Source organism: Halichoerus grypus, chromosome 7, assembly GCF_964656455.1.
Source record: "Halichoerus grypus chromosome 7, mHalGry1.hap1.1, whole genome shotgun sequence".
Classification (NCBI taxonomy): domain Eukaryota; kingdom Metazoa; phylum Chordata; class Mammalia; order Carnivora; family Phocidae; genus Halichoerus; species Halichoerus grypus.
In genome coordinates, this window is record NC_135718.1 from 7,927,438 (window position 1) to 7,950,886 (window position 23,449).

The 23,449-nt window shown below is 49.0% G+C and overlaps 1 long non-coding RNA gene across 3 annotated transcripts; it reads left to right on the forward strand.

Annotated features, from left to right (window-relative positions):
- Positions 1-6,112: 6,112 nt before the first annotated feature.
- Positions 6,113-12,780, forward strand: LOC118519600 (uncharacterized). 3 transcript variants are annotated; one of them, XR_004909237.2, is made up of 4 exons: positions 6,113-6,389; positions 6,896-7,018; positions 7,419-7,584; positions 11,245-12,780. It is a non-coding gene; the product is annotated as an uncharacterized LOC118519600 (long non-coding RNA). The 3 variants fall into 3 exon arrangements; XR_004909235.2 differs by having other exon boundaries at positions 7,419-12,780; XR_004909236.2 differs by having other exon boundaries at positions 6,113-6,351; positions 7,419-12,780.
- Positions 12,781-23,449: the final 10,669 nt, after the last annotated feature.

The window sequence follows — 23,449 nt, forward strand, 5'->3', positions numbered from 1 at the left end:
GAATGGATGATGTACTTTGTCAAATGCTTTTTCCGCATCTATTGAACAATCAGACGGTTTTTATCCTTTCTCTTGTAGATGTGACGTATCACATTGATTGATTTGTGAGAAATCTCCCAATTTTTAAGCGATAGAACCACTTCAGATTTCTGTAAGACGGCATGAAGAGCTAAGCAAGGTGCGGTGGTGGACCAGATGGGCGCATGGCAGACAGAGAGACAGGAGGTCACCCCCCTCCCATCCTTCCCCCTGCTGGCTGGCTGGTGCGTATCCTGTAGGGAGGTGGGGGTGGCCTCCCCGCCCCTCCCCCCAGCTGCTCCTCTCCAGGACACATCACATCTTCCCTTCCGCCTCTGCCATGTCTGCCTTCTTGTCCCTTCCCTGAATGTCACTCTGCTGTCCCTTTGGCCCCTTCCAGGTCTAGCTTTGGATCTTGCCTGGTCTGCCTCTCCAGCCTTCCCTGCCATGTTGCTCGTGGGATGACTGGTTAGGCAGCAATAATGAGCTGATGCACAGGTTTTTTGCTCTGCTCCCGGTTGCATTTGCAGGGGAAAGATAGAAAGGGTGGGGGAGGGGACATCAGCAGGCACTTTCTGAGGCTAGCTGGGGTGTGGCCAGCCTGAAGAGCAATGCACCCAGTACTTCCAGGAGGAGGCCGGGAACAGAAGGGCGGCTGGGGGAACAGGAAGTGTTGTTCCTCCCCAGCACATTCTCCAAAGGACACACCTCGGAGTCTGTGGTTTTTGATGAAGACTGTTGGCGAGCTGCTGGGGCTAGCAGAGTGCAGGACAGGCCAGGAGAGCGAGGCGGTGGTGGGTGCACCTCTCTCACACGCTTCTTTTCCACCAGCCCCTGGCCTGCTCCTCTGGGTTAGAGCCAGGCTGAGCCTTGGCCCTCGAGGGCCTGGAACATCAGTCGCAAGGCCGTGGTCGTTTCCAATGGTGCCTCTGCACAAATGTGAGCCCCCCAGTGCTCCTCGCTCAAGGAAGATGTTTTGAAGCTAGTCCAACGCGGCACAATCTGAGGAGCTGGGGGACGGGGGCACTCTGGAACCCGGGCAGGCAGCGGCTTTGGGTGCACATAAGTGTGCGCGTGCAAGTGCACGCACACCTGCCTTCCTCCCCATTTACACAGCTTCTGGGCCTGGAGCATTTGTATCTGGGTTAGTCTGAAGAAGTACAAATCGGGCCTCAGACAGCAACAGGGGGTGGGAGAGGCAACGTGGGGATGTCCACAGTGAGTGAGTGTGAGGGTGCCTGCCCCTCTGCCCGTGTATACTGCGGTGTGCGTTGATGTAGACGGGATCTCCCCCTTCCCCTTCTCCTCAGTCTCCCAGACTGGCCAGGGTGTCTAGAACGCTATGCCCTCCCGTGCATTCTGGGCCCCATGTCTACAATGTGAGTGAAGCCCCCACAGATAAGGCACCCATGTGCAGTGTGCAACCTGAACACCCATACAAGGCCATCCTGGGTTATAAGTATTAGGTTTGGATAATAGACTCCTGGGCTTGAATCTGGGCTCTGCTAATTGTTAGCTTGAAACAGTGCTTTGCATAAATTAACCACTCAGCGTGTTTAGCTATTACTATCACGGAGCTACAAAACGGGCAAATCCTGGCTACCCGGGGCCCTGAGTACTGTCGGGGTTACAGCTCTCAGCTGACAAGACAGGCCCGAGGGCACCTGAATGTGGAGTTCAGGGCTGAAAGGGAGGGCAACCCTGAATCTTTTCAAAAGGTATCCTGGGTCATTCTGGCAAACACACCCGGAGCCCACTGCCGCCAGACAAGCTAAACTGCCCAAAGTTCTCCAAACCTCTAGCTCTTCCAAGAATTCTGCCCTTGCTTCTGCTGTCCCCTGCCTGGGCCATTCAGACCAGGTGAGCTGACGTTGTCCCTCCAGGTTCCGCGTGAATACCCTGATCCCTGCATAGAAGGAATCTCTTAGTCCTCTGTTCTCTGAGCTGCCTGGCCCTGTGCTTGGTCTCCTAGGACTGGACTGTGGGCAGCCTGAGGGCCGCTGGGGCTGGGCAGACTCACCCTTGAGCCTCAGCATGGCACCCAGCATCCAGGCCCCCGGCAAATATGGGTGAAGGGCCATGGGGTGTCACCGTGCGGGTCCACGTGTCCCCTGGGCTGTGAGCCCCCGAGGGGCAGACATTGGCTTCTCTGTAGCTTGGAATCTCCCAGTCTCTGACAGGAGGCAGGGGCTGAGAGGTGCTGGGGAAAACGGGCTCAGAAAGCCCATGTGGGAATTCGAGAAGCTGCTGAAAGATGGGTTGCCTCCTCAGCAAGAGAACAGAGGGGAGGAATTATCCAGCTTCTGGGCTGCTCAACAGGATGTGCGTTAACTCCTCCAGAAACCACATCACCAGGGGCTTTGGGGCTGAAATTCCTGCAGGACACCAGAGATTGTTCTATAAAAATATCCTTTTAAAAATAGCAGCTGGTTTTGTTTTGTTTCCTAAAGGCAGTGGAGTGTGGCTTCCTGATTTGGGAAGACAAGTGTCGGAGCAGCATGGGGAAGATCAGGGTCTGACCAGGAGTTCAGGGTCCCCTCCGTACTCTCCCGGGAGTCCTGGGGGCCACGTGTGGGCGCCTCACCCCGTAGCCCGACCAGTGAGCAGTGACCAGGGACACGTGGAGGCTTTTTGTGTTTTATCCTTTATTAACACTTCCTCCCCCCTTTCTCTGCTCCCTTCCCTCCCCATCCTCTTCCCCACCTCTCCATTCTCCCTCCTTCTCCCCTCCCCTCCCCTCCTCTCCCTCCCCTCTCCCCTCTCCCTCCCCTTTCCCTTCCCTCTCTTCTCCCTCCCCTCTCCTCTTCTTCCCTGCTCCATGCATAACCATGAGGTTCCAAGAGCTCCAGAGACTGGTGCACTGAGGCCTGAGTCCAGTTCTATCACTTCCCAGCTCTGAGATCTTGGTCAAATAACTGTACCTCTCTGGCCTCCTTTCCTCCATCTATAAAATGGGAATAACAAGAGTCCTAACCTGATAGGGCACGTGTCGGGATGACAGAAGCCTAGGCATGGAAGTCACTGATTTCCCCTCACAGCCACCCTGTGGGACTCCTCAGAAGGTGAAGGTGGAGAAGAATTGGGAGCCCCTGATCTGAGGGCGCAGCAGGGGCCCCTCTGGGGCTGGGAGACCCAGGCGTCCTGGTGCGGTGGGTGGGAGTGATGTGTCTCCCTTTCGCTTTTCCATTTCCCAAAAGTTCTGCCTTTTGCTACACTGTATTTGTGGTCAGAAAGACAAAAACAATAAGTGTCATTTAGAAAAAATAGCATCTGTGGAAACCTTCTGCTTTCTAACCTCAGCTGGAATGCAGGGGCCCGGGAGGGAGGACTTCTGTGGGGCTTCAGGCCTCCAGGGGTAGGTGGGAGCCGCCAGGCGGCCGGGTGGGGGCGGGGCCGGCAGGGGGCCACAGGCCTGCTGTCCCCAGGCCAGGTCTCGGCAGGGACCTGAGCTGACTACCCTGGACTCGGTGGCTGCCAACCAGAGGACATTCCAGCCCCAGCAGGGGCCTGTAGGGGATCTGTATGGGGTGTGTCTGCTCCTGTGTCCCCCACTCGCTCCCTCCACAGTGTTTGTCCAGATGGATTCACGCCCCCTGCCACTCTCTCTTGGGGGGCGCTGCGTCCCCCCATGTTGCCTGTCCTTTGGGGCTGCTGACAAAACTCCAACCCCTTGGTCAGGGCTTGGGATATTCTGACCCAATGTTCTGTTCCTGTGGACATTTTGACCTCAAGACATTTTGAATGCAAGCATTTTAATCAGAATTAGTCAACAGTGATGAGTTTTCCTCTGGAAAGTACCAGAATTCCATAGGGAACTCCATTAAGCCAATTCAATGCCTTTATCAATTTTCCGTACAGCAGAGTTAAACCATTTCCGATGTTTCCGTTTCCATTTTGCTGAAATTATCTTCATAGAGATCAATTCTTTTGCATTTAGATTTTTGCAGTGGAGGTTTGCTCCATAAATCAGTTTTTCTCCATCTCATACTTTACTAATTGCAGGACGGTGTTCCCGGGTTATGTTATAGTTTGCGTTTCTCTGAGTTAATCCAGGAGGACACGGTGAGCAGTTTTATGAGACGGGGGCACCAGTGGGGCAGGGAGCATGGGGGAGGGGAGGAGGAACAGAGGGAGACACAGAGAGGGAGACAGAGGGGCCTCTGCGCAGAAACCGCCACAGCTGGCCTGGTGGCCGGGGTGGGAGGGGCCAGAGGTCAGAGTGTCCCCTTGGCCACAGCGTCATCCCGCGGCACAGTCCTGGTGGAAGACCATCGTCGTCCCTCTCTGCCAATCTGAAGGCTTTTCCAGGAGCATTCGCGCTGCTATTGATGGAGGAGGCATGCGGCCACTTGGCACACGGGCTGGAAGGTGGGACTGAGGGGCTGCCGGGGGCCATGTTCGGCTGCATGAACAGAGCTTAAGTAGGAGGGTTAGGGAGCACAGAAGAATAGTGGGCCAAGAGACAGCCAAGAAGGGAAGTCCAAGGGCCTTAATCACTTCAGATCCTGGATCCAGCTATGCCGGACAGTAGCTCCCCAAGCTGCTCTGTTATATCAGCCAATTACCTTCTCCAATTTTCTTTCTTTCTTTTTCTTTCTTTCTTTTTCTTTCTTTCTTTCTTTCTTTGCTTAAGGTAATTGATTTGAGGTTCTTTTACTTGCAACCAAACATATTCTCCCAAACACCGTCCAGCTCTATGCTCACGAGTCTATGATGTCTGCCCCAGCTTGTGTCACTTGATGTTCCTGAATGCCTTGCAGGAACCCCCTTGTCCTCTCCTCACTGCCCCCTCTGCTCAGTGTTGACATATCAGGAGTCCATTTACTATTTCTTCTTCAGATGCCTATTGAGTGCCCAGCATGTTCTAAATGGCATGCTGCGGACTGAGAATGGGTGGGGAGCATCGGGACAAACGTCTTACTCAATCTCACTTCTCTGTTGCCTTCTCCATGAAATAGGTAAATCACAAGAACCGCACGCGGCTCTGTGGCTAGCAGGGCTATCCAGGTCATAGAAGACACTGGAAGTTACTCACTACTTGAATGTTGACAGAAAGAACACCCCTGGGCCTGGGGAAAGAGCCTCAGATGGCTTCTATGGTTTCACTGCTCTTAGAGGGCAGGGACTGAGTGAACTGTGACCCACCGTCGTGAAGGGAAACCTCTAGATGGAGAGGCCAAGAAGGGTCAGAGTTCCCCGAGGGACAGGCTGAGTGCCCAGCACGCGCCCACAGCAGTGAGTGGGGCTGCAGGTGGCCAGCCCTGGGAAGTGGGCGCCCCTGGCTCCCCGGAGCCCTGGTTTGGTGCTTGGATATTAGTCCACATGCTGTGTCTGCATTTTTGGATGCGTGGTGGAAGCCGAATCCTCAGAAATGAGCTGGAACCCTCCTTTCTCTTGGCGCCTCTAAACACATCAGTCTCGGTTGTTTACCAGAGTCCAGAACGGCGCTTTCTATGGCATCTTAGACCCTGGTTCTGGCCAAGATGTTTATTGGAAACAGGGTGGGAGCCTCAGCAGGGCTCCCTGACAGTGCGGCCGTCCATGTAGCATTAAGCATCTGTGGGCTGCTCCCCTCCATTCTGGGGGGGTCTGCTCAGGGGTGGCGAGTTAACCTCTGCTTGCATGTTGAAATCGGTGGGGGAGTGGGAGGGAAGCTGTGACAGGTATTTTTTGGAGCAGCATACTCAATACTCAAACATGATTTTGTATTTTAAAAACTAAAAAGCAAAACCAAACAGCTACTGTTTTGATAAAACAAAGAAAGTAAAGCTGGAAAAATTTGCCCTGGCTGCAGAGAGACCTGGATGAGAGGGTATCCTCACAGGTCGGGGGGCGGGGGCGGGAGCATGTGGCAGAGGCACAGCTGGGGTGGGGATGCGCCACCAGGGAAAGCTGTCTCCCTGCCCTGCTCCAGTCCGCCTCGCCTGGATTAGCCCGGACCTGACGCAGGATCAGCTGTCCCCACATCCTCAGGCAGCAGGGTTGAAACGTGTCGGAAATGTCCTTCCTTACCACAAAGAACACGTATCGTGTTACAGAGGACGGGGATGATAAGGGTTGTGTAACCCGCATGTATTTTCCCTCAAAGAATGCCAGGGAGGGGTGGCGCTTGAGCCTCTGCTCTGGAGCAGGGTGGAGGCCAGCGAGGGGCGGAGGAATCCACCATGGGTGTCCCGGGAAGGTCTGTCCTCCTTCCTTGAGTCCTGGCTGCGCCCTTGGACCTCAGGGGACCCTCTCAGGGAAGGCCAGGAGCCCTGGACTGTGGCCCCCAACTCAGTCCTTGGAGACCATGAAAGACAGGAGACAGATCAGAGGACCCGGTCTGAGCTGCAGGTGTGGCACTCCTGGATTGTTCCCGGCTTGTTCCTGGGGTAATGCATTTAAGAAACGCGACCCTTGCAGAGTTTATGCATAGGATTCCTGGCTCAGGCACCAGGCTACGGGGGGCGGGGGAGACTGAATGACCAGAGGCATGAAGTCCGAGTGAATCCTAGCACTGCTACTTATCTTTATGGGGACTTCAGTGGGTCACCTCAGCTCTCTGAGCCTTGGTTTTCATCTGTAGAACGGGAATCATTAGCTACGTGACCTTGGGCAACTCACTTAACCTTGGTTTCCATCTCTAGAAGCTGGGGCGCCGGCTCCTCCCCTGTTCCTCTGGTTAGCACCCAGACAACCTCCATTCTCCCTCCCCTGGAAGATTGTAGGGAGCAACTGTATCTCAAGGATCCTCGACTCTACTGACCAACCTCTGTGGAGAGCACCTGTGTGCCGGGCATCACTCTAATGCTTTTGCCTGGGCTGAGTCAACAAATCCTCCCCACAACCTCGTGCGGCCGGCGCTATTCCTATTCTTTTTTTTTTTTTTTTTTTATAGATGGGGCGACCCAGGCAGAGAGCTGAGAGAGGAGGCCCCAGTGTTTGAATGTGGGCGGCCTGGCCCCGAGTCGGAGCTGCTGGGCGCCGTTTCACCCCGTCTCCAAGTCCCACCGGTCGGTAGGTGAGTGACAGCAACACCCTGGTGGCCTCCGCCGGGTGCAGAGGGAGAGGACACCCCCTGATCTTCCGAAATCTAGGAGCTTTCTGTGGGCATAGAATCACCAATGTTTCTCTCTCCACCTGCTTCTCCTCTTCGGCTTTCTTCAAACTTCCACGATGGCTTTTTGATCTATTTGTGTTTTGTTCCGTGGAGGGCAAGCTCCCAGCTGAGGAAGGTGGGGCACAGAGGGGTGACTTGTCCCAGGTCATGGGGCACACTGCTGGCAAGAGGAGCCTTCTGGCTGCACGTTGTGTGGCTTTGTGGCCCGGCCAAAGTAATTTTTAAGCTATAGTATTGACAAATGGAATGGGGAGGGAAAGAGAGACAGAGAGAGAAGGGGCTCCTTGTTTTTCTGTTTCAGACTGAGATCCCGCACTTTGGGAAATCTGCCTACTGCGCAGGCTGCCTCTTATGACGAATACCAGATCAAGAGCACAAAGGTGAAGTCTGTCTGCAGGCTCAGGAACAGAGCTTAGCTAGGGACCGGAGGAGGGCAGTCTGGCCTCACACTCCCTTCCCTCTAACAGGTGACAGACATGGCACCTGGCGGAACCCTGCTTGGCCTGGGGGTGGCAGGGGATAGTCGAAGGGGCTTTGTTCCTGAGGCATGGGGACGCACACCCGAGCTGCTGAGATCACTGCTGCCCACGGCTGGGTAGCTAGCACGTGGGATTTGGGGCCAGGCTTGGAACCCTGGCTCAGCCACTCATGGGCTGTGAGAACTTGCGCAAGTCCCTTATCCCCTCTGTGTCCCGGTTTCGTCTGGTGCAAAGTAGTGATTAGAAGAGTAAACACCTCAGAGGGCTGTTGTTGGGGTAAATGTGTGTGCAATCAATAAATGTTAGCTATTATCAGGATTCATATTATCATTAGCCTTAATTATAGCTGTCAGCGACACACCTGGATTGTTCCCGGCTTGTTCCTGGGGTAATGCATTTAAGAAATGTGACGTTCAAAAACCCTTGCAGAGTTTATGCATAGGATTCCTGGCTCAGGCACCAGGCTACGGGGGGCGGGGGAGACTGAATGACCAGAAACATGAAGTCCGAGTGAATCCTAGCACTGCTACTTATCTTTATGGGGACTTCAGTGGGTCACCTCAGCTCTCTGAGCCTTGGTTTTCTTATCTGTAGAACGGGAATCTATTGGTTCAAAGTGATTTTCACTGGGGGTAACAGAATGCTCAATTAACCCTGGTATAGATGAAGAGGGATTATTTTTTAAACTGGCCTCACCAGAAGTTTGGCGTAGATGGTCCAGAGTCATTGCAATGGCTCCCAACAGGGGCCCAAATTCTCCTCTCGGCCCCCCGCCTTAGAATATTGGCTCTGTCCTTATGCTTGCTGCCTCATGGACTCAAAATAGTTGCTCCAAATCCAGCCTCTCGTTTGTGTTCTGGTCAGAAAGAAGAACAAGGCATTCTGTGTTCAGAAGGGGAGCCTGCCTTTGGCGGATGTCTTGTTGGCTAGAATTACAGTGAATGATCACCCCTAACTTCAACGGGGTCTGGGAAATAAACTATTTTAGCACCCTAGACTCGTCAGCAAGGGGAAGGCAATTGTGGGTGCCCTTAGGTAGCAAATCCGCAGGGCCCAGCATGGGGCCTCGGAGAGGATGTATGTAAAATGCTAACTCCAGTGCTTGAAATAGATTAAGTGCCCAAGGAGGGAACACTTTATCCTTATTAGCTAAATTCGCTAAGGAATGAATTTTAAAAAGGAGAAGGATTAATACCTTACAGTGCAAATTGGGCCTTAGTAAATGGATTTCCTTCTAGTTCTTCTCTTGGCTTCCACGGGCTTTGCTTGGGGTTGCTCTCGTGCCGCCCATCTCAGACAAAGCTTCCACTGAAATCACCAGCATGGGGGGCCATTCTGAGCCCCCCACCCCTCTTCCTGGGCTCTCTGCAGACTGGAGGCTTTGTGCTGGCTGGAGAGACTTGGCTTTGCCCACCAGTTACAAAACAACTGGAGAGTGTGTTGGGCCAGGGGAAGGCTGGATTGCCTTCAGACCTATCAGTGAGAAACCAGGGTCACCAGCACATTCGCGCCCCACCCTGATTCAATTGGTGATTTCACCGTGGAGACCCTGAGAGGTTCCTCTCAGCCTCCTGACTTCTCCAGAAAGCTACCGTCCGTTCTGCATGGTTTTGTTTTTAAGTGTATTTTCAAAAATGTGTTCATCCAGATAGAACTCAGAATTCATGATAAATTCAAGATAACACCATGGGTGTTTACTGCCTTAGTGTTTTCTTTGGGCTCCTGATTGTTTACTGCCTGGGGTAGATTATGCATGCAGGAGGTTAAGGAAGGAAATTCATTAATTTCACAGCCAACCACAGGTCTCACCCTGTAGCTGGCACCTCACCTCCAACCTGTCTCTGCAGCTGATGAACGTGAACCTCAGACTGGGCGGTCATTCCTCTGGAACTTTAATGGAGGCAGATCCCCATTGGTTTGGGAGCCAGAGGTGGGGGGATGGGTTGTGATCGGGAACTACCCCGAAGTCTAATCAAACTGACCTGCTGATTCCCAGGTGCCAATGACCGCTGGACAGAGGTGAGGTGTTGATCTTCTCCCGGAGGTGGGTCTTCTCCCGGAGCAGAGGCTGATGAGGGCAGCTTGTGATTCACTCTAGGACTGAAGGGGGGTTGAGTTAAATAACAACCCCTTGGAAAGTGGGAATTAACCAGATCTTTCTGCCTCGCCTCCCCTGCTTTATGGGCCTTGCTCACAAATCACGGGCTCAGGTGCCAGGCCATTAACACCCCTGAAGGAGATGGGATGCCGGGTTTTGATGGCTGTCTTGGACCGAGGGAATCATTAATCTTGAAACTTTCGGAAAGCTGTGTGGATTTTGTTGGGGGAGGAGACTAGCTATATTTGTGGGTTAGGAAGGCTTATAAATTAGAAGCATGTTCCTGGTAGTACTTTTGAAGTTCTCCGCAGCATTTTATATCTACGCTTATATAACATCCAACATTTACTTGAGTACCTCCCGCGCTCCACTGTGCAGAGATCTTCCGTGGATGAGCCTCCTGTTATTAATCCTCACTACGACTCTCTGAGGGGGGAACAATTCTTTTTTTTTTAAGTTTTTTAAAGATTTTATTTATTTATTAGAGAGAGAGAGAGCAAGAGAGAGAGAGAGCACGAGCGGGGGGCAGGGGCAGAGGGAGAGGGAGAAGCAGACTCCCCGCTGACCAGGGAGCCCTACGTGGGGCTCGATCCCAGGACCGCAGGATCATGACCTGAGCCAAAGGCAGATGCTTAACCGACTGAGCCACCCAGGCGCCCCCCAAGGTGAGCGTGCTTAGCAGTTGTGATGCACAGAACACGGGGGGTCATCTGGCCACCCACAGTGGTGCTCTTTTGCTATCAGGTGGGCAAATGATCCAATTCTAGAATCAGAGTTTGCTTCCTACAACCACTTCTTAAACCATCTTGGCTTGGTCTCCCCCAGAAGCAGACCCTCGTAAGTAGTTTATTTAGGAGGTGATCTCAGGGAGAGATGTAGATGAGAGAGGAAGGGTACAACAGCCGAGGGACGGTGTACTATCAAGCCAGCTTCTAGCTGTGGGCAGCTGGAGCTCTTTCCCACTGGAGAACTGTGTGGCGGTACGAACAGAGCTCAGCGTTACCGCGCGGAAGGCCGTGGCAGCTGGGGTACTTACCCTCCAAACTGTGTCAGTTATGGCTTGAGGGCTGCTTCTGGAGGCTTTTTATTCTGCAGTGCTTCTGGAGGCTTTTTATTCTGCAGCTCTTCTGGCACATACAGCCCTCAGGCTAAGCCTGCCTCTATAGCAGAAAGAAGCCCTCAGGCAGCGTTATGGGTTTTGCAGTAAGCAGCCTTTCGCACCTGGAGTAAAGTGTCGAGGGGATCTGTGTAGGTTGCTGACCGCACCTGCCCGGGGGGCCCCCTGCTCCCAAGCAGCCTATTCTGATCTTGGAGTCCAGGTTGCTGGAAAGCCGTTTCTCCAGATCCAAAATCAATCCGTGGTAGTCTGAAAATGCCCGCCTCCCCCCCCCCCAGGATATCAAGTCCCAGTGCCTAGAACCTGTAAATCCTGCCTTATTGGGGAAAAGGTTCTTTGCAGATGTGAGCAAATCAAAGATCTTGTGATGAAAGATTATTCAGGGTTTTGGGGGTCGATCCTAATTGTTATCACAAGTGTCCTTGTGAGACAGACATGGGGATCTGAGGACAGAACAGGAGAAGGCAAGGTGACCACAGGATGGAGACTGGAACGAAGCCGCCATAAGCCAAGGAACGCAGCAGCACCAGAAGCTGGAAGAGGCGAGGGAAGAATTCTCCCCTGGAGCCTCTGGAGGGATGCAGTCCTGCCCACACCTTGATTTTGGGTCAGGGATACTAATTTTGACATTTTGGCCTCCAGAACTGGGAGAAAATAAATTTCTGTTGTTTTAAGCTACCGAGCTTGTGGTAATTTGTTCCAGAAAGCCCAGGAAATTCATATAGCCTTTCTAGATTTCGTCTCACGGCTTCGAGCTCCTCAGCTCTGCCAGAACAGTTCTTTCAACATCCTTAGAAGGGCCCGTGAGCCCTGGATCTTTTTTCCTGCAGGCAAAGCAGAATACCTTAGTGTCCTCTGCTGGTCTTCCCACGGACAGGCTCCCTCGTCTTCATTCCTTTACATGGGTAAAGAAAGAAGGTATTGCAGCGGACAACAGCCAGACCAGCCCTGGACCTTCTCCCAGAGTCTGGAAGCTGAACCCAAGGACTGATGCCAGCCCCAACCAAGCCCGAGTTGCCAGGCCTAACACGTGTGGAAGATTGTGCCTCTGTGTCCACCTTCACGGCTGCCTCAGCCGGCAGCATCGTCTCTCTACCGCCTCCCAGTCCTTGCCTAAGCTCCCAGAATGCCTAGTGGCCGAGCCCAAAAATTATGACCACAACTCGTCACTAACTTCCAGAGTGACGGACTAAGAAATCATAGGTCACTGGTCCTCTGCAGGTCTCAGAGTCCTGACTGAATCCCGCAAAGTTTCCTGCCTTAGTCAACCAGGACCCCAAGGCTAGAGCCTTCCTACAAATCATCCGGAGATCTTGTTACAATGCAGGTTCTGATTTGGCAGATCTCGGGTGGGGCCCCGATCTTGGATTTCTAAGAAGCTTCTAGGTGGTGCTGATGCCGCTGGGCTGTGGACCACGCCTTGAGTAGGATTGGCGCGAGCCAAGCTACTCATGCTGTTTGACAAGGTCCAAGTATGGGGGACGATCCTGAAAACAGGAGCCTCCACAGCTGGCTCGTGCTATTCTCTTTCATTTTGTTTATGGCAATCTTTATAATTGTGGGAATATTTCTGGGCTGGCTCCTGCTATTCTTTTTCATTTTATTTATGGCAAACTTTATAATTGTGGGAATATTTCTGGGGTTTCATGATAAAGTGACTACTCATCTTAGTTACGCCTATCTAAGCAATCATAATGAAACTAATTCCACGAAGAATTAGTTTCTATAGAACAAAATAACAAGACGGTCACGCTCTGTCTAGCACCTTTCTCTTTGCGTACTGTTTTTTAGTTTTAGCGAAAGCCAATAAGCAGAAATCAATAAAGGTCATGTTAATCATTACAAGGAAAAATGAAAGAAGGCTATGGCTGTAATCCAGAAAATGATCTAAGATTTGGAAAAACTAAAATATCCTAACATATAAATAAAGTTCCTCCGAGGCTGTCAGGAGGAGATGCTTGCACCCTGACCCTGTGTCTGTGTCTCCTCATTCGCCGACGCCGTCCTTTCCTACGAGAGACCCACCCCGGCTGGAGCTGGACTCCGGCATAGGATGAATCTGGAGACACCAAGTTCACTGGCTGAGTATTTACCATGCTTCAAATGCAGGACATTTTCTGCAAAGCTTTAGCAAATCTCAAACATAAATCTGTATTTTTCCATTGTGTAGAATGCTGTTTTCATGGTTTTGTTGCTAAGATTATTGCACTTATAATTCTATTAGGTAACAATTTTTTTTTCTGATGTTCAATAGAGTGGTGATCACATAATCTCTCTTCTCCTCAATTTTAAAAAGCAAGGGTTGGGGAAAAGGGGGAAAAAAACTCATCTGAGTTTTCTCCAAAAGACAGAATCCGGCCTTGGCCCTCATTCCCTGTTGGGCTCTAGATTCCGAGTGGATTAACAATGTGTCCTTCTGCAGACTCTCTAGGACTTCTCTCCTAGAATGAATGTCAAAATGATCCTGACTCCACATTCAAGTGGAAGGCACCAGAGAATGGATAAGACAATGGCACTTCCCTGGGCTTGGGCGTGTGCCAAAGCAAGGGATTCTGAATAGTGCTCACTGCCTTTCCACCCAAACCCACACCCTCTACACGTTGCCTTGGTGGGGAGCACCACTGTGCTCCCAGCCTCCCACTGCTGAAGCCTGCCTCCCTCCCTGGCCTCTGGTGTCTCTGGGACGGCGGGAATCGTGCTGGCCCATCTCTGTGGCTCTGGTATCTGGCTCATTAGGGGCCAAGATAAATGTGTGCATTAAATGTATACCTCTCCAAAGTCTTTTACTTTATCTCCCTGCCTGAGAGCCTCCACAGCCAGTGAGAGGGAAGGCAGATTCCTCATGGCTTTCCTGAACCAGCCTATAAACTCATGCAGAAGGAGACCTCATCCAGCCTAATGAGTTGATAAACTGAGGCCAGGGAGGGCCAAGGGCTTGGCCAGGACTCTACAGTAAGTCAGAGAATAGCTGGGCCTGGATTCTGGCTGTCCTGACGTAGGTTTCTGCCCACACCTCCTTTGGGATTCTATTTGTTTCCACTAAAAAAAATCAAGAGGAAAGATGATGAAGAAAATCTTCCAAGCTCTATAAAGAGAGGAGGGGGCTGAGCCCGTGAGTCTTGTTGTCTTCTGGGCTTGGGTTCCCCACCTGAGGCCCTGCGTCAGTTTACTACCTGAGATTTAGAGAGTGCTGACGCCATCTCTCTCAGCAGGAATGGCGAGACCCTGTGATTTTGTTTGTTTGTTTGAGGGTGCAGTATAATGCATTAGAAAGAACAAGGGCCAGATTTTAGAAAATGTCTACCTTTTACCTAGCAATTCCATTTCTAGGAATCTCTTTTACAGAAATTCTTATATAAATGCACCAAGGTTTACGTATAAGGATACTGGTTGCAGTTGTGTTGGAAACAAAAGTCTACCCCTCTGAATATTCTGAAGTCAGTGGAAAGAAAGGGTGGGGGAAGCTTCTTTTATGTACCAACATGGGGAGATCCAAGATATACTATTAAATGAAAAAAGCAAATCACAGAAAAGTATGTATGGGGTACCCTGTTCATTATTTAATACATTTATGTATGTGTATATAAATATATAGGAAAGTCCTCAAGGTACTCAAAACTGTGGTCCCTCTTGGGCGGAAGTATATGATAAGGTGTGAGGGAAGGGTGAAGAGGAGCTTCTGATTTTAATTTTATATATATATTTTTGAATTCTAAAAAAAGAATTAAACAAAAAAAAATCCCTTCCGTGAGTAAAAAAAAAACACACAGAGGGCAGCAAACGATGGCTTTGGCATTGTTCCAACATATGCTTGATCCTTGTGTTTGTTATCTGTGCCCCAAACCCAGGGGCATGATTATTTATTACCTCACGGTTTCTCTGGGTCAAGAATCTGGGCATGGCTAAGTCAGGTCCTGTGGCTCATGGTCTCTCAGAAAATGTCAGCTGGGGCTCTTGTCTCATCTGAGGGCTCCCACCAGCGGAAGGTGCTCTTCCGAAGCTTCATTCACGTGGCTGTTGGCAGGTTTCAGGTCCCCATGGGCTGTTGGCCGGAGACCACCCTCAGGTCTTTGCCTCTCTAAGGGCAGCTCACAACATGGCGGCTGGCTTACCTCAGAGTGAGTGAGCAAGTGAGAGAGTGGGGGAAAGCGAGCTAGGCGAAGCCAGAGTCTTTTTGTAACCGAATCTCTGCAGTGACCTCCCCTCACCTTTGCCATATTCTACTCAGAGCACAGCATCCCTAGGTCCTACCCGCACTCATGGAGAGGGGATTATACTAGGAGGTGGAGGCCATTGAGAGCCAACCTAGAAGTTGAGTACCATACTCCCAGTCTCTTCTCTTCAGTGTTCGTAAGTTTGTGAGATATTGGGCAAGTCACTTCAAACCTCTGGAATCCATTTCCTTATCTGTAAAATGGGTTTCTAGCAACTGTCGCTCGAGGCCGTTGTGAGGATGACATTCGTTGGCGTTGTGTGTGTGTGTGTGTGTGTGTGTGAAATAACCAAACACAGTGCTTTCGCGGGGCAAGGCCGCATCTCCTTCTCTCCCCTGGCTGTAGAAAGACCATGGATTCAACATTTTTCATGATTGTTTCTACAAGTTAGAAATCTATCCATGCAGACTCTGCTTCTCCAGAAACTCACTTTCAGGGGACTCTCTAGATAAAATTATGTTTATGTCAAGGAGCCTGGAATAAAGAGCTCTCTATTGAAAGGCTGCCAACACGGTGAGGAGGCAGGATGGAGTGCAATGTTAATAATTGCTATGTGGGCATGAACGTGCCATAGATTATAGAATGCTTGGAGAAAACGGGTCCTTTTGCTGTGGGTCTCAGTCATTAGCAAAATTTCGCATTCAAAATTAGTCAGAAAAGGTAATCAGTGTCAAGGAGTGATTGCAGCTGTATCGTTAACATGACGGATGGTGGTGCAGGCTCACGCTAATGACTTATGGAATTTTCATTCGGGAGACAATCGGAGCAATTTGGTGGTCAGCAGACAGTCTGGGAATCAATCACCATGATAGTCAATAATTTATCATTTCTATTTAAAGTCTGGGATCTGTAACAGCTTAAACAGAAGTGAGCACCGATGAAGGAAGGTTAGCATCCAGCAAAATCCTGGGTCCTGGGTCCATCTATGTAAGAGGCATCCATTTCTTCCCAGAGCAGAGGAAACAGAGCGTTGTTTGAAGGATCTGCTTCCGACTCCATATTGGGGTGGACACTGTCATATGCTTTGGGCATCCTGAAGTCAGGATTTAGATGTTAAACTAGATTTAGCTCCACAAGTTCATCTCTGGTGATCGGAAAAATAGCTCCTGCCATTCAGTGATCCCCTAATGATGTCATCAGTAACTATGAGGTGGGGAGGGGTCAGCTCCCCCCAACAGGGAGGACACGGACTCAGAGACCTCAGCCCTGACCTTGGTTATGTCCTTTCAGCACGAACATGGTTGATAATGACAATAATAGTAGCAACACCAGCTAATAGTTCTTGGGAGCTTACCGTGGGCCAGGTGTTTGCCGAGCATTTTGCACGTTATTTCGATGTGATCTTTACAGATGGAAGCTTAGAGAGGTTGAGGAAGCTGCTCAAGGTCACACAGCAGGCAATTTTGGGGTGAATCTTGATACCGAGATCCTGGTCTCCTAAGTACCGTGTTATATTGGGCCGCTGGATACAAGAAATTGAAGCTAAATTCTTATCACCTCAGCCATCTCATCTATAAAATATGAATAATAATAATGGGCTCCATGCACAATTTCAGGAATATATTGCCTGGCGAGCTGTTGTGCGGGGCATCTAAAGCCCGAAGGTCAGTGTGATCTGCTAATTGGAACACGTGGTCACACAGCAGCCTGTCAGTTTGGATCGCCCATCTCCACCCCCTCCCTTCTCACATCCCTGGGGCCCCCGAGTCCTGCCCCGTCGTTGCCCACAGTCTCCTGTGTCCACACCACTTTGCACTCATATCGCGTGTGGTCTATAGATGTTGCCAGGTTAATTTTCTACTACTGTATGTCTCTGAGTCCCCTCTCCTAAAGCTTCCGGTGGTGCCCCATTTCCTTTAGGATTAAATGCAGCCTCCTCAGAGGAGCATTCTAGGTGCCCCATCTCCTTGCATAATCTGGCTCCAACCTGTGTCCAGAATACTCTCTTCTGCAGGTGTCCACTGCCTGCTCAAGTCTCAAGTCCTTCCTCTTCCTCCTTCACCTCCTCTCTCGCCTCTCCATCATCATCATCACAGTTATCATCCTCTTCATGACAATGACAGCAGGCCTTCAGTTCCTCATGACCCCCACCAACATCCCCAGCCCATCACGTTCCCAGGAAAGGGTACCTGTCCCTGTCCCCAAGCAAGGACCCGTGTTCTTTGTCCAGTTCTCCAGACTGGGGCTGCTCTGATATATTCTGGCACCACCTCCAGGCCCAGGAAACCCTGGAGAGACAGCTGGGGCTGGAGACAGAATCTGGACTGGAGAGAGGGTGAGCTTGCAGCATGCACATGGATCGATCCTCCCAGCCCCATGCAGTGACGCAGTGACCACGTGGTCCAAATTTAAAGTATTTCCTTTGTCTTCCTCTCTGTTTTTCATATCACCTGTCCGGCTACAAATTCACATTTTTGGTTCGAAAGTGATGGCTACCAAACTTCCATTCTGGGATATCAAGCTTTCAGAACAAGAGAAACCCCTGAAATCACATACAAATTTAAGGCAAAAGCTCCTAGCTTCCACAATTACTCCCAGAAGCCCATGACCCAGTAAGACTTCCCCTAGGAGACTTGAGGTTCTGGGGGCAAGTCCCATGCGATCCCCAGGGTTCTGAGACTGGGGACTGGAAGGGGCACACAGTAGAGGCGTAAGCAGGTCTTGACTGTACTACAAAGAATTACAAATCTGCAATCACAGCAGATTTTAACATGCTTCTCTCAGCAACTGTTAGATCAGGCAAACATAAAAGTAACAAGGTTGTGGAAAAGTTGAACCACACATTGATCCAACGACAAATAAAAGAGCCCCAATACCCACCAATTAGAGAATGTATATTTTTCCAAGCACATGATTATATTTACCAAAACTGATCATATTAAGCCATAGAATTCATCTTGACAGATGCCGAATCATCATATCCTAGAGAAATGATGTTCTCTGCTCACATGTAATAAAGTTAGAGATCAAAACCTTCTATATGCTTGGGAATAAAAAAAATTAGTATATAATTCATATATCAAAGAACAAATTATAATGGAAATTTTATAATATTTAAAACTGAACAATAACAGAACACTGTATGTATCAGCCAGGACAGGCGAGGTTATCCTAGGATAACATACAGCTTCCAAGTCTTCGTGGCTTACACACCGAAGGCTTGTTTCTTCTTTCCATTACATGTCTGTTGTTGGCCAGGAAGATATTCTGCTTCACACCTTCTTCACTCAGAGGAAGGGCTGAAGGAGCCTCAACCATCTGGAATGTCACCAATCCCTGTGGCTTGGGGACGAGAACCCTGGAAAATCTGGAAAAGAAACTGGAAAAGAGGAGAGCTTGGGGAGTGGAAGCATCTGGAAAATGCTTCCACCCAAGAGCAGCACTTGCCAGTTCCACTTGCATTTCTGCACAGCCAGGTCGAGCTTGAAGGGGGTGTAGAAATAGTCCTCTCGTGGGCAGGAAGGAACCAACCACCAGCGGGTGGTAGTAATGGCAGCCACCACCCATGAAACCATGTGGGATTCAACTCAAGCAATGGTTTGAGGGAAACAGACGGCCTTACGTGTAAAAATTAGAAAAGAAGAAAGTCTGAGAATGAATGGGCTAGGAGTTCAACTTAAGAGAATAGAAGGATCATGGAGGAGAGAAACCCCAAAGAAAGCAGAAGAAAATGATGAAATGATGGGCAGAAATGAGTGAAACATAAAATAAAGGGATAATTGAAAGGATCAAAACCTAAAACCAATTCATAAAAAAAAAAAAAAACTGGCAAAATAGAGAAATGTATGGCAAGATGGAGTAATTAAAAGAGAGAAAAAACCCACCAATCAACAGTATTGGGCATTTCTTGTGAAAATGTCAGAAGGTGTCAGCTTCGATGGCAGTGGCAGGCAAGAGTCTGTTCCCTATAAGCAGGGAGGAGCACGAGAGGTTTTTGTGACATGGGGGAGGTGGGGGGCAGAACCAGGCTTGCTGCCGAAAACCAGGGAATGAGGTGGGTCTCTCAGCTTCTGAGGAGGGCTGAGGGGAAGAACTCTGCAGCCAACTTGCTACCTGGGCTTCGGTTTTGTGAGAAGTTGTGGGCCTTGGCAAGTGAGAGTTAACATTAACTGAGGTTCTAGAATGTTCTAGGCACTGATCTAAGCATTTCATATGCAGAAACTCATTTATTCCTCCTCACAACCCCAGGACTAGGTGCTGGTGTTATCCCTTGATTGTAGACAACGAAACTGAGGTCCAGGGAGTTGAAACATTTTCCCTAAGGTCACATGGCTGGTAAGTGGTTGAGCCAGATTCAAACACAGGTACCTGGACGCCCAGGACCCACATGCTCAGCTAGGTCACTTCTGTGGCCTCCAGTCTAGAAAGCGAGTCCAACTGCCTATCAACCCAGGATGATCCAGGCTTACCTGGAGACAGGAGCCCTCCGCCCTGATGTCATCTGTCTGTACTTACAGATGTTGAGTTTGCCGTGAGCAAGAGTTTAATTTTAACGTCAAACTCAATAGTCTGTTCCCTATTGCTTCTGGTTAAGTGTGTTCCATTCCCAGGTTATACAGGCCTTCCCCTATGTTTTCTTGTAGTACCTACAGGGTTTCAGCTTTTATATTTAAATGTCTGATCCGTTTTGGATTTTGCCCCAGCGTGTGGTGTGAGCTCCAGGTCTGACTTTTTCCATATGGCTATCCAATTATCTTAACACCACTTAAAAAAAAATCATCTCTCCACACAGACTTGTGAAGCCGCCATTCTCATATAATAACTTTGCAGATGCTGTTGGATCTATTTCTGGATTTTCTTTTGGTCCCACTGGTCTGTTTCTTCATGTGCCAATACCAAACTCCTAATTACAGGCTTTACAGTATGTGTTAATGGCGGGTAGCCCTGCCCCCATATGGCTCTTCTTTTTCCGGGTTCTTCTGGCTAGCTTTGCTGTTTTATTCTTCAGGATAAACTTTTTAACCAACTCGCCTAGCTCCAGAAAAAAAAAACCTGGTGATTTTTTTTTTTTTTTTTTTTTAAATTGGAAGTGCATTCAATCTGTAAATTAACTTAGGCAGAAGTGACATCTTTATGATGATGAGTCTCTTTAGTCAAAAGCATCATATGTCTCTCCATCCAAAATAAGATTTTGAGGGGAAAAATAAGCTTTCAGGGGACGCATAAAGAAGAATTCCTACTTAGGTGAACTTTAAGAAACATACAAAACAACAGTCTATAGAGTTTACGGATTCATACAAAAATTAGCATGTGAGTGATTCACACCATTTCAGGGCAGGAGTTATTTCCGGGGAAGGGGAGAAAATGAAATGTGCGGCTTTAACTGATTTTAAGTGATTTCAGAGGGAGAGAGAGAGAGAGAAATCTGAAGCAATTATGGCAGATGTTTGATCTTGGTGGAGGATAGTCTGTTATATTATTTCTTTATACTTTTCTATATGTTTGAAATGTTTCACACATTAAAAACAAAACAAAAGGGAAATATAGCTGTTCCCATGGCTTACAGGGACTCTCCAGAAAATAGCGCAGTCCAGTTTCTTTTTATGTGGTTGTGTAGTCACGTCTGCCGGTTAGGGCTCTGTCGGGGGAAGCCCGTAGTTCTTTCTGTGGAAAGGGATTTTATTAAAGACTTTGCAGCCGGCTCAGCAGCTGGAGTGGGAATATTTCCTTCCTCTAAATGGGCATCCTTAGCAGTTCCAAAGCAGACATGAGATGGTGTGAAATTTGGAGTTTAATGAAATCTTCCTGCAGCCGCCTGAATTTGTCGTCAGAAGGGTCTCACAGTATTAAAAACCTGTTTCTCAGTATGTTGTAAACATCTCATTTTCTTCTACATCCAGCCACAAGACTTAAAAATCCCTAGAAAAAAACCCCAACAACTTCCAAATGGAAGAAGGAGCCGGGTCTCCTCCCGACTCTACAATGGTCTTAAAAGAACCTTATTAAAACAGCTGACAGGAAATTGTATTTTCATAAACTGACTTATTGTGCCGTCCTAATACCTCCCGTTTCAATAAGACTTAAGAAAACAGTTTCAAAATTGAGTTACTGAGGCGGGTCATTCGGAACAATTTTCCTCTATGAGGAAAAGTTTTCATTACTGAAAGTGGCCCAAATCAAGGCAATCGTGTTTTTTCTGAATTCACCGCCTCCCAGGAACGCCCTTCAGGGGGACTAGGTGGCCTTGCCTCGACTTTCCGAGCTGTGTTTGTTTTCTGAAGCGTGTGAGCTTAGTGTGAGCCCAGCCGTTGGACACAATTCCTTCAATTTCTATTCTCAGCTGTGGGCTTACATATATTACAATCGCCTCCTCGGGCCCACACAAGACCGGGCCCACACGAGATTTCCAGAGAAATGAGCATTGCATTAGACACCCCGTTTTATGTGAGGAGAAACAGTGATGGGTAATTGGGCCAGAAGCAAGGCCCCCACGGAGCCAACTCTGCCTCAAGGAATCCCTCTCCCGCTCCCATTCTTCCTTGAGGAAAGTCCCCACCAGCATCCTTTAAAAAAAAAAAGAACTTAAATTGCTGGCGAGATAGTTAATTCCGAGAAAGAACTGCTAATAAACGTGAGACAACCCTTTGCGAAACATGCTAAGTCAAGCCGGCATTCCCAAGAAAGGTTTGAGAGAGTCTTTAGCGTCTCAAGGAAGAGAAAATCTTGAGGTAAGCTGACACATGTTGTTTTTCCAACCTGGAAACAGAGAATGGAGGAGGGCTCTTAATGCAAGAATTTACCCCAGAAATTTCCTGAAGAAAATATTTGACCTTGACTGAGTTTTTAATTGAAATCATGAACATCAAGAAAGAGATGGGAAAGGAAACGACACTGGTTTCCCGTTTAATTGTTGGTCTTTCCATTGGATTGGATGCGGAAAGGTTCAGTTTCGCCCTGTGTGAGGGAATCGAGGCAGAACAGGGGCCCCACCTGTTTGGAGAGTGATGGGGAATGGGCCCCACAAGGGAGACGTGAGCTGTGATTCAAGAGGTCCACGTCATGGCTCTTCATCTTTGTCCTTACACCTTCTCACCCAGCTGTTTCCTGAGGCTATTCGCCAACCCGCCGGACTCCCAGGCTCCCAGGCTGCAAACGTGCGGATATTTCTAGCTCCTCCAATTTCTTGGCCACCCACAGTCATCAGTGGTCAAATCGTGTGATTTTACCTCCAAATGCCTCTTTCATCTGCCCCTCATAGACCTCTGGCCTTGGATGGCGTAACCCTCTAGGGAAACTTCCCAACTTCCAGTCTGATCTTCTTGGCCTCTTTAAACATCCCTGGATTGAGCTTTCCAAAGTACAGCTGGTATTTTGTTACTCCCCTGCTCAAGAACCTTCAAATGCTCCCCATTGTCGGCAGCATGAAGTCCATGAACACTCAGGCTTCCCTTCCCAGCTCTGACTCGCCTCCAGTGGTGTCTCAGGTCCCTCTGGATTGCCCGGCTCCAGCCATCCCAGCCTCTCTTTGGTTCCTGAGTTCTGTAAGATCTTTCCAAACTCAGGACATTTACATATGCTGTTTTCTTTACCTGGGACCCAGCACCCCCTTTTGTCCTGGTTGGCTCTTTGTCCTTCAGATCTTGGCTTCAATCTCACCCTCTCGGTGGAGATTTTGTGAATATCTATTAGCAATTCGGTTATGATACCGCATTAACACAACATCCATCTTAGCAGTGATAATTCATATTTATTTACTGGCTTGTTTACTTGCTTATTATCTGTTTCATCATGCAATTGTAAACTCCGCTTGTTTGCTATGTGTTTAACATTAAATTGTAAACTCCCACGGGGCAAGAAATATGTCTTTTTTACTCACCCATGAATATTTAGTATCTAGCACAGCAAATGGCAGGTAGCAGACAATCAAAAATGATTTATGGAAGACACGAATGAATATTTAGATAAATTGTTAGAAGTAGAATTATTGTATCAAATGGACTGTGCACATTTTGGGGGTTTTTGATGCATGTTTCCAAACTGCTTTCCAGAGAAGTGTGTAGATTTGCACTCTACTAGTGGTGTATGCTATTGACCATCTCTCTCCATGTCTTCTAGCACTGTGTATTATTTTAAAAACACTTGCCTTTTTTCCATTGCATATTTTTTCCTGCTTTGTAGAAGATTATTTGACCATAGAGTTGAGGGTCCATATCTGGGCTCTCTATTCTGTTCCATTGGTCTATATGTCTGTTTTTGTGCCAGTACCATGCTGTCTTGGTGATCACTGCTTTGTACTATAGCTTGAAATTGGGCAATGTGACACCCTCAGCTTTGTTTTTCTTTTTCAACATTTCCTTGGCGATTCGGGGTCTTTTCTGATTCCATACAAATTTTAGGATTGTTTGTTCCAGCACTTTGAAAAATGTCATTGGAATTTTGATCGGGATGGCATTGAAGGTATAGATTGCTCTTGGTAGCATAGAC